An 11,046-nucleotide genomic window follows, 5' to 3' on the forward strand; every position below is an offset into this window, starting at 1 on the left:
TTCTTTATGCTACTCCGTTTTGCTGAGGAGTTCTTGCTGCAGAAGTTTGATGACTGATTTTTCGTTTCTCGCAGTAGTCACGAATGACAGCATTGAGGAATTCAGTCCCTCGATCTGATCTGGTGCTGATGATGTTGACTTCCTTTTCAACGCTTAGTCTTCTCAGCAGCTTTGGCAATTCCAACAGTGTCTCTCTTTTGTTGTAGAGAAAGATAACCCAAGTATATCGAAAATAATCATCCACGACAACTAAGGTATACTTCCTACCATTGTAACTTCTGGGAGAGATTGGGCCAAACAGATCCATGTGAAGTAGTTGAAGAATTCTTCCAGAGGAGTGTCCTGACTTTGACTTGAATGATGTCCTGGTTTGCTTTCCTCTTTGACATGCTTCACATTCTTGCTTCTTCTGGAACACAATAGAGGGTAAGCCCTCTACCAGTTGATGCTTAGCAAGCTTGTTGATCGTTTTGAAGTTGAGGTGGTTGAGTCTTCTGTGCCACAGCCAGTTGAGCTCCGAACTGCTTTTGCTGATGAGACATGTTTCTGGAGGGCTGTCTTCCCACGAGATGACGTAGAGACTTCCTTGTCTGATCCCTCTCAGAACCACCTTCCTCTGACTGTTTCTGACAGTGAATTCATCATTTTTGATCTTCACTGCGAATCCGCTGTCACAAATTTGACTCACAGACAACAAATTATATTTTAGTCCAGAAACATAGCTAACATTACTGATACTGGCATTACCCATGTCGAGTACACCATAGCCTTTTGTTTCTCCGATTGAGTTGTCTCCGAATGCAACTTTTGATCCAGCTTTCTCAACATATTGAGTTAGATATTTTTTGTAGCCCGTCATATGCTTCGAACAACCGCTATCCAGGTACCAAGTTCTGAATGAGGCTTTAACTTCTTCCTTCTTTTTGTGTTTCCTATTTTTGCCCTGCAAGGAAGAGTTAATTTAGGTACCCAATCAATGTTTGGGTCCTTCATTGTTAGCTCGTGTTCTTTTTGGAACCCATACCTACTTCAGAACCGGTCTTGGAGCTGATCTCTTGCGCTTTGCTGGTTGTCTGACTGAAGTAGTTGGTACTTCAGTTGGCACATGAGCTATCTTCTGTTGAGCTTTCCTTTTGGGAGCCTCACTTTTGTAGAAGCTTTGTCTGGTGAGGTACCGAGGTCTCCTTTGCTCTATTGAGTATCTCATTTGAGATACGTGAGTCATTCTTGACTGATGGAGACTTGACTGATGATGTGGGACATGAGTCTTATGATATCCAGTTGCATGCTGTCGTGGTTGACATTTGGCTCGTTTAGACTTATCATAGCTTTGTCTCCATGGATGTTCTTCTCTTCGGAACTGAACTAGTTTCAATTTCTGACTGCTTCTGTTGTTCTCCCCCCTGGACTGGTGAGGAACATTCTATTTCAGTTCCGATGTTCCTTCCCCATTCTTTGACTGAAATCTGCTTTCCAGTCTTCTCAGTAGAATGAACTGGTTAGGGGACTCCTTGGCTCTGATAACACTCATGTTTCCATGGTTTTTATTGTTCATATGATGTTAATTATATAGGAAATTGAGTGTTTGATGATTGTTTTGTGCTTAAATTGCTTTATCTTGTGAAATATGTTACTTGCTTGAACTTTGATGATTTTAACAGAAATATGGAGTTCGAATTTGGACTATTGGTCTTAATGAAAGTTGTATTTCGTCTCGATACGAGTTCGTGAGCGCAAACGGTTTGTAAATCCGAGTTCGGACGAGGAAGATATGGCCGAAACAAGAAAGTCGCGGGCAGCAGTGAATGGTACCCGTCGGGAATTTCCGAATTTTCGGGATTTTGCGGGATTTTCGGATTTTATCAGTATTTTCGAGCTCTGTATTGTATTTATCCCCTGTGTCTATATATAAGTCTTCTTTTGACCTATTCAGGGTTCCCAACTTTATTTTTTGAGTTCCCAACTTTATTTTTTCAGTTCCCAGCTTTTATTTTTCAATTTCATAGCTTTAGAATTTATTTCTTTCCAGTTTTTACTGCTTGGATTGGATTTCCACAAGATTGAAGATTCAAGCTGCCACAATTATTCTACTTTCAGTTTTTATACAATTCGGTTTTTATAATTGCGTTCTTTTTAATTATGTTTCTGTTTTATTTCAGTATGTCTGGTTAGTTTCGTTTAGCTGATTCTAGGGTTTGTAAATAGTTAATTGAATTTATGTGATTTATTTGTTAATACCTTTGTGCCTTCCAGTTTATGATTCATAATTCCTGGTGCTTGATTTCTTGTGGATTATCTGGCCAATAATTTGCATGTGTTGCTTTTCGGTTTGAGACTTAGCGGAGATAACTGTTTAGCGGATTCAGGAATGTATGATATGATTTTAACCTTGAGACCTAGCGGAGATAGGTGGATCATAGAGAGCTATTCTTAGGAGCTATTGGGAGTTAGTAGATTTTCTTGAGACCTAACGGAGATAGAGAATATACTAATCTACGATCGTTTCTGCTCTAGCGAGAGTGATTGATTAATTAAGTGATCTCTCATCATAACTGGATTAAACTGGTACATAGGATTAATAGATTTATTGCGTAGATTTAGTTAATGAATTTACTACCCTAGGATCAGTTGTCTTTAATATTTGATTTTTCTACGTGCTTTTATTTATTGCTATTTGCGTTTAGTGTTAATCAATCCTCCTTATTTTCGTTTGCCTGTCTACTGTGAGTGTCTGTTTAGGAGATAGCTAGAGTTGTTTCAGTTTTTCAGTCTCTGTGGATACGATCTTCGATTGCTGTTTATACTACAATTATATCGTGTTAGTTGCGGTATTTCTTTTGCTAATAAAATAGTGATCAGGCTCGTCTGTAGCTTTGTGGATGAGGAACATTTCTTCTTGCCATCAGTCTTCGCTTCTGAATCTCTTCCATATCATGATCTCTTGACTCCTTTGAAGTGTTGTCATCAGAAGCGTCAGTAACTTCGTTGATCATGATATTCTTTCCTTTATCAGCAGGAGCAACCTTTCCTCCGATGTTTTTAACAAGGGCTTTTGAAGGAAAGTTGGTGATCATGGGAGACTTCATCATGCAGTCCTTGACTGTTTCTTCCAATTTGTGATTGAGCCTCTTGATTTCATGAGATGCTCTGTCACATTCTGATGAAGAAATTCTGAGCTTTTCTTCCAGTCGACTATTTTCCATGATCAGTCCGTCAAGACAAGTTTCATCTGGAAAGTAGATGATTGTCTGATTCTTGACTCGTTCTTCATTGATCTCCTTTTCCATTTTCCGATTCTGCTTGAGGAGATCTTCGAACATTTTCCTTAACTGACAGTGATCAGTCATGAGCTGATCGTACTCGTCAGTTTCATCGGCTAAGCTTTCTCCAGATTCTGAGTGGTCACCTGAAAATATCAAGAAGTTATCAGTATAAGGAGTTTTTGAGTAAGAGTTTACCTCTGGGCTATTCATTCTGTTGTCGTAGCTGTTGTCAGCCACGCTTTCGATGTCGTTGGCCATCAGGGCTTGGCTCTCATCATCTGAGCTGGTAGAGTTGAAGTCGGATGATTTTGATGCTTCTTCGGAAGATCCTGCATCGTCAGCAACCATCGCTTTCATCTTCACATATTTGCGTTCTCTCTTAGCTTTCAACTCCTTGCGCTCAGTCTGTGTCGGTTCAGGGCATTCAGATCGATAGTGCCCTTTCTTCTTGCATCCAAAGCATTCCACATCTTTCAAGTCAAATGCGGTTGACTTTCTATCTCCGCTTCTGTCGGTGGAATATCTGGACTTGCTTTCTCTTTCTTTTCCTTTGAAGTGCTGCTTGTGGAACTTCCTATACTTGCGGAACTTAGACTTCATCTTGTTGAATCTTTCAGTCAGCAGAGCATATTGACTGAAGAAGTCTTCGGGTTTGAGTTCCGCTGGTTCCTTTGACTACTTCTTGCTTTCTTTTGCTGAGGCTTTCAGCGTTGTTCCTTTTGAGGTTGATGGACCATCTTCGTCTGATCCTCCAGCCTTCTTTGTTCCAAGATTTCTCTGAATGTCGAACTCATTTGCCAGAGATCAGAGAAGAGCTTGTTCGTCAGGAGCCGATTGAATCCTGGCTTGTTCTGATGAGCGACTGAGTAGATCTGCCAATCTCCTCGCGGAAGTGCTCGAAGAATCTTCAGGTTGATTTCTCGTTGTGTGTACTTGTCTTTCGAGATAGATTGAACTTCGTTCAGGATCTGGTTGAATCTGAGTTCCATCTCGTCGACAGATTCGTTTTTTAGCATGAGGAAGGAGTTGAATTTCTGACAAGCTATGGACAACTTGTTCTCCTTTATCTCATCGGATCCGATGCACATTCCTTCAAGAATGTCCCACATCTTCTTTGCAGTTCTTCACTTGATGATCTTGGTGACGTGCTTGTCTAGAACTGTGCCGGAGATGATGCTTTTGGCAAGGTTGTCGAGCTTATCTTGCTTCCTTTCTTTTGTGGTGAAGCTTGCCTTTGGCTTGATCTGGACATCATCAAAGGGATCTCTAGATGGGTCTAGAGGAACTCTTTTGACTATCTTAGTGATGATGATGGGCCCACTGGTGATGACTTCCCACATTCGGCAATGTTGGGCGGTGAGGAAGCTTTCAAGCTGAAACTTCCATATGTCGTATTTTTCAATACTAAACATAGGTAGTGAGGATACTCTGTTGTGGTTAGTCTCCATATAAAAAGATAGAGCATAAAACAACAGATAAGAAAAGCAGTAAGCACCTTTTTGAAAGAGAAAAGTTTTTCGAGACCTTTGAGGAAAATGATCTAGTTCAATAGAACTTAATCAAAATAGAATTGTTCTTGCGAACAACCTGCTCTGATACCAATTGTTAGGTCCGGAGGGTCTCGAATAGGTGTATGGGTGGGGAATACACCTATAGGCTATTTTCGATCTTTACAAGAGATCAAAACGAAACTTCAAGCACAAACTCACACAACCTGTTTACTGAAAAGAGTTTTAACCAAAACAGGGTTAACAACTGATACTGAATACTCTTCAGTAAAGAGTTATCAGTTAAGTCAAAGATCTTAACTGATACACGTAAGGCTTCAGTCGAGTTTGATAAAAAGAGATGTTATAAATCTTACTGACTATCAGAAGATAGATCAGTCAGATTGATAACACACGCAGTAGAAAACTTTTGTTTTGCAATAGCTTGTGAGTTAAGCACGTTGTCAGTCTTTAAGTTTCTCTTTGCAATTAATCAGTTTTCAGTTTACGAAGGGAAGAACACAAGTAAGAAAGTCTATACTGAAAGTTGTAAATAACATAGAGATTTTTACTTTGTTCGGAAAACACTTCCTACATCCACAGTCGGTTGATCAGACCAACAACTTCACTGACAAGTGCTTACGGGTGCACTGCAAACCGATGCTCGTGCTTACGGGTACACAACAAACCTGAACGTGTGCTTGCGGGTGCACATAACCGAAACAACTGAAGATCCAGTCTTCAGTATCAACACACCTTGTTGGATTTCTCAATCCTAGCACGCACTGGGCACTAGGATCTCACGGAGACAGAACGCCTTTTTGAACTCCTTTACAACACAAACACTCGATTTAGTAGGTTGAAGGGAGGTTTAAAAACTTGCCAACTAGGCTTCAAAGAACAAGTTCTTTGGAGTTAGTTTGACCTAGGCTTTGGATAAACAAGGTTTGCCTAAGGTCTAAGAGAATATATGTAATCAGCAGTGACTGATTTTTGGCTTTAGAATTCTCTTCTTCGATTCAAACTTTGGAGAGTCTAGGCTTTAGCTGAGAAATAATTTTGACAGCGTTTCAGCTTATGTCGTTGAATCGGTGAAGATTGAAGTGATCCTCGAGCGCTATTTATAGGAGACGTCTTGAATAGATCCGTTGGCGGAGAAAGTCTTCAAGATCTCTCCGTTAGAGAGTAATTTGAACTTGGGCTGAGGCTTCAATCTTCGAGGTTCCTTGTTTGGTGAGAACGGCTATGTTGAAGAGCAGAAGATGCGACATCTCTGAAAAGGTAATCACCAAAGAGGAGTGACCTCTGCAGAGAAATGACAATCCTGAGATCTCTGTATTTAATGCGGCTGTACTTCTGGAGTGTGTGGCTTCCTTTGAACGTTGGAGGTTCAGTCTGAGGAAGAATGTTTAACTGATACTTGACTTTAGTATCAGTCCGCTGATTCCACGTGGCTCGCATTAAGTAATCAGTCAAAACCGATTCTTCGACTGATGCTTCAGTCGGCAACTTCAGTCTTTAGTTTTCAGTCATTCGTTCTTCGTTCTTCAGTCTTCAGTCTTCAGTCCTTCGATCTTCAGTCTTCAGTTTTTAGAACAGCAACTAAACTAGAAAAAGAACTCTAACACTTGAGTTCAAGCAGTTCTAGTCTATTACAAAAGAAACATATTAATTTTGGTATCATCAAAACAAGGATTAGGATATGTCATTAAGTTCCCAACAGTTAACTTATAGATTGAATTCCTTGTTTAAATAATGCATTTTGACAGATTATACCTGCTGTTGAATGATAAAAACGCAGCTCTATATTCTACCGTTTGATCGTGACTTCATTACATGCACAGTAAGATTTCATGACGAAGATGTGCTGAAATAGTAAAAGTGTGTTCTCCCTTTTTTGTATGGATTTCGCGTATGGTACAAATAGGGGGAATGACGATATATATATAAGGCACATGAGTAAAGGGGTAAAACGTTAGATTTCTATCTATCACACATTCTTCATGCGCAACAACGACATTTGCATGGGCAACTCTGTTAGAAGATAACGGATTTTGACATCTTGTGCCGCTGATGGAGAATGATAGGGATGCAAAGTCCACGCCTGGGCATATTCTTCAATAGCAACAAGGATAACTGCTGCCTTTGACCGCCTGATTCCCAGCTCTGACATCGTGAGTGTAGGGTGGAAACTTCCAGATCTGCAAGGTCTCCTTCGGGCCTTGAACCATATAAACGTAGTTCTCATGGTCGAAGCTTCATATTTCATAGATGATATTTCCATAAATCGCCTTCTGGATTATGACTATATCCAGCCCTGTGATACACAGTCTGGGATGATTTTCCTCTCCAGCTCTGCACGGATCCGTCTCTATGATCTGCTCTATAAAAAGGGATACACGAGTCACCATCTCAGCCACACGCATATTTTACTTCTCATCACATGCTATAAAGGCCAAGTGGCCAACTTTTGCAAGCAAGGTGATATGCATACAACAAGATAACGCGAAGCCTCACATTAAAGATGAGTTTGAAATCAAGATAGTTCATCAACCACCCAATTCACCGGATGCCAACATTAATGATCTTGGTTGGTTTAAGGCCATTCAAAGCCTACAAACTGAGTCAGTTTGTACCAACAAAGACACATTGGTGGAGGCAATGAAGAGTTCATTTGATGAACTATCTCCAACAACTCTCAACAATGTATTTTTAAGCCTTCAAGGCTGTAGGGTTGAAATTCTTAAGGTGAAAGGGCATAACTGTTATAAAAATCTCCCATATGAAGAAAGGAGCCCTAATTAGACAAGGGGAACTATCTTTGAACTTAGAAGTTCCCCATGATTTAGTTAAGGAATGCATAAACTATCTCATGGAGAATGGTATTGTAAATAGCATAGATGATCTAATAAATGCACTTGGAATAAGTATATATTCATTAGATGAAATTGAATACCAAATAAATGGTTTATGTATTCAATATCCATGACTAAGATAGGGTTCATTTGAAGTGCTTTTTGTTCATAGTTTCATAGCAAGTTTTTGTAAAAAAAATGATGTAATGCAGGCTGCCATATTATGAATATAATGTCATTAATTTTTTGTTTTTACTTAGATTATTAACACATGGGCACACACCAACACATGTAGGCATAAGGGGCTTGAGCATAGTCATACATATAGCCACACATGGGCATACACCAAACACATATAGGCATATAGGGCACACACCAACACATGTAAGCATATTAGAGGCTGTAAATCGAACAAACAAGGCCACACAAGGCCTATACCAACACATAAATGCAACATCTTAAATTTTTACTCAACATCATAGATGTGTAAACCTAATAAGCACATAATGAGCATAATTTCACCATCTCGAGGGTTTTCTCGGTACTTTTCTTTTTGCTTTTAATAAAATTTCTATTTCAGTAGAGCATAATTTCATCATCTCAAACTTGCCACACATCGCCCAACACACTCATACCACATATACAGGGAATAATCACACAACAAAGGCCAAACAGAGCCTATACCAACATATACAGCCGCACAGGGCACCAACATATGACAAATAAGTACAAAATTGGAGGATCTCACCCATAAATCAGGAAAAATGAGGAATATCTTCATGAATTCCAAGAGTCGAGATGAGTTATCAAGTAAGCTCGGAAGCTTACTGACAGGTGCCTCCGGACTGCACGAACGAACCATGTCGGCCCATTTTTCCTCACAAAGAAAGGAAAAATCATCATAGGTAGAAATCGGAGCCCCCACAGATGGAGATCTATAAATTCAGTACCAATTGAGCGTACAGGACGCCTGAACAAGGAAATCCTTGTATTTGGCTAAGCTAGGGCTCCGAGCATCTCGCAGACGGCTTCCATCTCCTCCACCACGTCTGACACCTCGTAATCCTCCGAGAAAGTAGTCGAGAAAGGAAAATAAACCTCCGGCGATGATCCCCACATTGAGCAAGAGTCCTCCGTGTCTAGAACGAATTCGCTGCATAAGAAACCCTCCCAAGGGCTTTTCATCACGGCGTAGGAGGCTTCCCCTTGGCTTAGATATGTGCAAATTGCCTCGACTGATAGGTGCCGGTACATTGAGGGACGGAGAGACAAAGCTTCAACCGATAGTATCTCGCCGATACACGGAGAGACGAACCTTCGACCGGCGGAACAGAGGGGGAAGGGGGCAAGGAGGAATGATGGGTACGGTGGGTAGAGAGAGAGAGAGCTGAGTGGAATGAATGTGTAATACCCTATTTTCTCATAGCTAAGTCTAGATTAATTTCGGGCTTAATAGTTAAGATGATTCACGCCGGATAAAGCCAAAATGAATTTATTTATTTTAATTCCAATAAAAATTATTTACAATTTTTTTATAAATTTTAATTATTTAAATTCTTGTGCATTGCATATTTATTTAAATTTAGCATTTAGCATTTCCACGAGCTATTTATTTAGAGTTTCAATAATTCAATTCGGAAGGATTTTATTTGTCCAATCAACACTCAACTCACTTACACTTATTTACCCTATCAGCCACCCTACCATGTCCTCCCTTACCACCCATATATATTGTTTGCTATTTTCTTAACACGTCGCAAGTATACGGGTGCAATTGTGTACAGTAGCAAGCAATGTCATATTCCACATAGACCAATTAATATTAATTTCTATCTTAGATTATTGTTATCTATCTGGACAACAGAATTGAAGGTTTGATTTTAAAACTAACAAAAATAAATACTGAAAAATAAATAAATCAAGCTGTAGGGAAGAATCAAATATAAATAAATTATCTCAAGGTAAAGGTTTCAACAGATTCAATTCAACAATCAAGACAATTCTCCTAGGATAATCTCAAAGCCAGTCTATACCCACTCCCGTGGCGTACAAACCGTTGATTACATGCAAGGTTACCGTCTCCAGATAACACTTCTAACATGCAACTCCTAAAAGTTCCTAGGATTAATGTCCTCACAAATACCAATTCATTTTAGAATTAAAATAAATGTGTTCTATGTTCTTCGTTCAGATAATAATTATCATATCCCGATATCATATTAAAACCCAAGATTATGCTAAATTGGTCATCTCAGTTGTGATCAGTTTATATCTCTTAAGATTATTCCAATTATATGGTCTTCTGTGATCTACAACACACCATATAATCTACTTATATAGACACAAAGGACATATAGGAGATTAAATAGTGAACTCAGGAATCATTATATACAAGCATAAAAGTTCTTGCTTTCAGTATACAAATCCAACATTTACTTCCTAAACCCTAGGATAAAAGATTACTAACCACACATAGACATATGAACTAGCAATGGAAAATCAAGATTAAAAATAAACATTCACATATAAAACATAGGAAAAAAATGTGAATCTTCAGTTCTTGCTCTTGAAGTTTTCTCCGTCTGTCTCTTTCAGTTCTCAAGAAAAGTACAATATGATAAAAGTTATTTTCAATATGTTTATGGGGAGTATTTATATGTCATAGGTCTCAAAATATATGTTAAACCGTGTAGGATCGAAAAATAGCTGAAATAATAAAAAAATATGCAAATACTGAGCTAGCACGCAGCCCGAGGCGCGGCCGCGCTCCCAGCCCGCATGCGGCGCCGAAATGCCCGATGGGGTCCTGACAACTTTGTACAACGATTTTATTTTGGCTCGTTCTCCCTCATCTGAACTCTGATTTACAATCCGTTTGCGCTAACGAACTCCTATCGAGACAAACTATAACTTTCATTTCAGCCAATTCTTCCTAATTCTGCTTCATTATTTCTGAAAATTCGTTCAAATAACTAGGTATTGATAAGTTGTTGACCATAAACCAATATAAGCTCAAATAAACCATCAAACACACAAAATCCTCTTAACTAAACATTAAATATGACACACCAAGAGGTAAAAATGCATGTTTCTCATATACTCTCCAGCAACCCTCGATTCTAGCCCCTAAAATCAGCTACTAGCCATGCCTTTGTAGGTAGTCAAATCCCCAACTTCTCTGCCAAATTAAAACAGGCCAAAGCCAATTCATTTTGGCATTCCTTGCAAATCTCAGCAGCTCACAACATTCCATTTCTCACAAAGCAATCCAAGTGCAGGGGTAAGCTTCAACTCTAAACTTATTTAATCTCCTTCTCAATTTCACCTTGCAAATTTTGAAGAAAACATCTGATATCCTTTTACAGCTCCATTCACAGAAGCTTAGTAAACAATAACAAATACAGCAGCAAACCCAACTGAAACCTCACTGAAAGGTGAAAA

This window comes from Salvia miltiorrhiza, chromosome 1, assembly GCF_028751815.1.
Source record: "Salvia miltiorrhiza cultivar Shanhuang (shh) chromosome 1, IMPLAD_Smil_shh, whole genome shotgun sequence".
NCBI lineage: Eukaryota > Viridiplantae > Streptophyta > Magnoliopsida > Lamiales > Lamiaceae > Salvia > Salvia miltiorrhiza.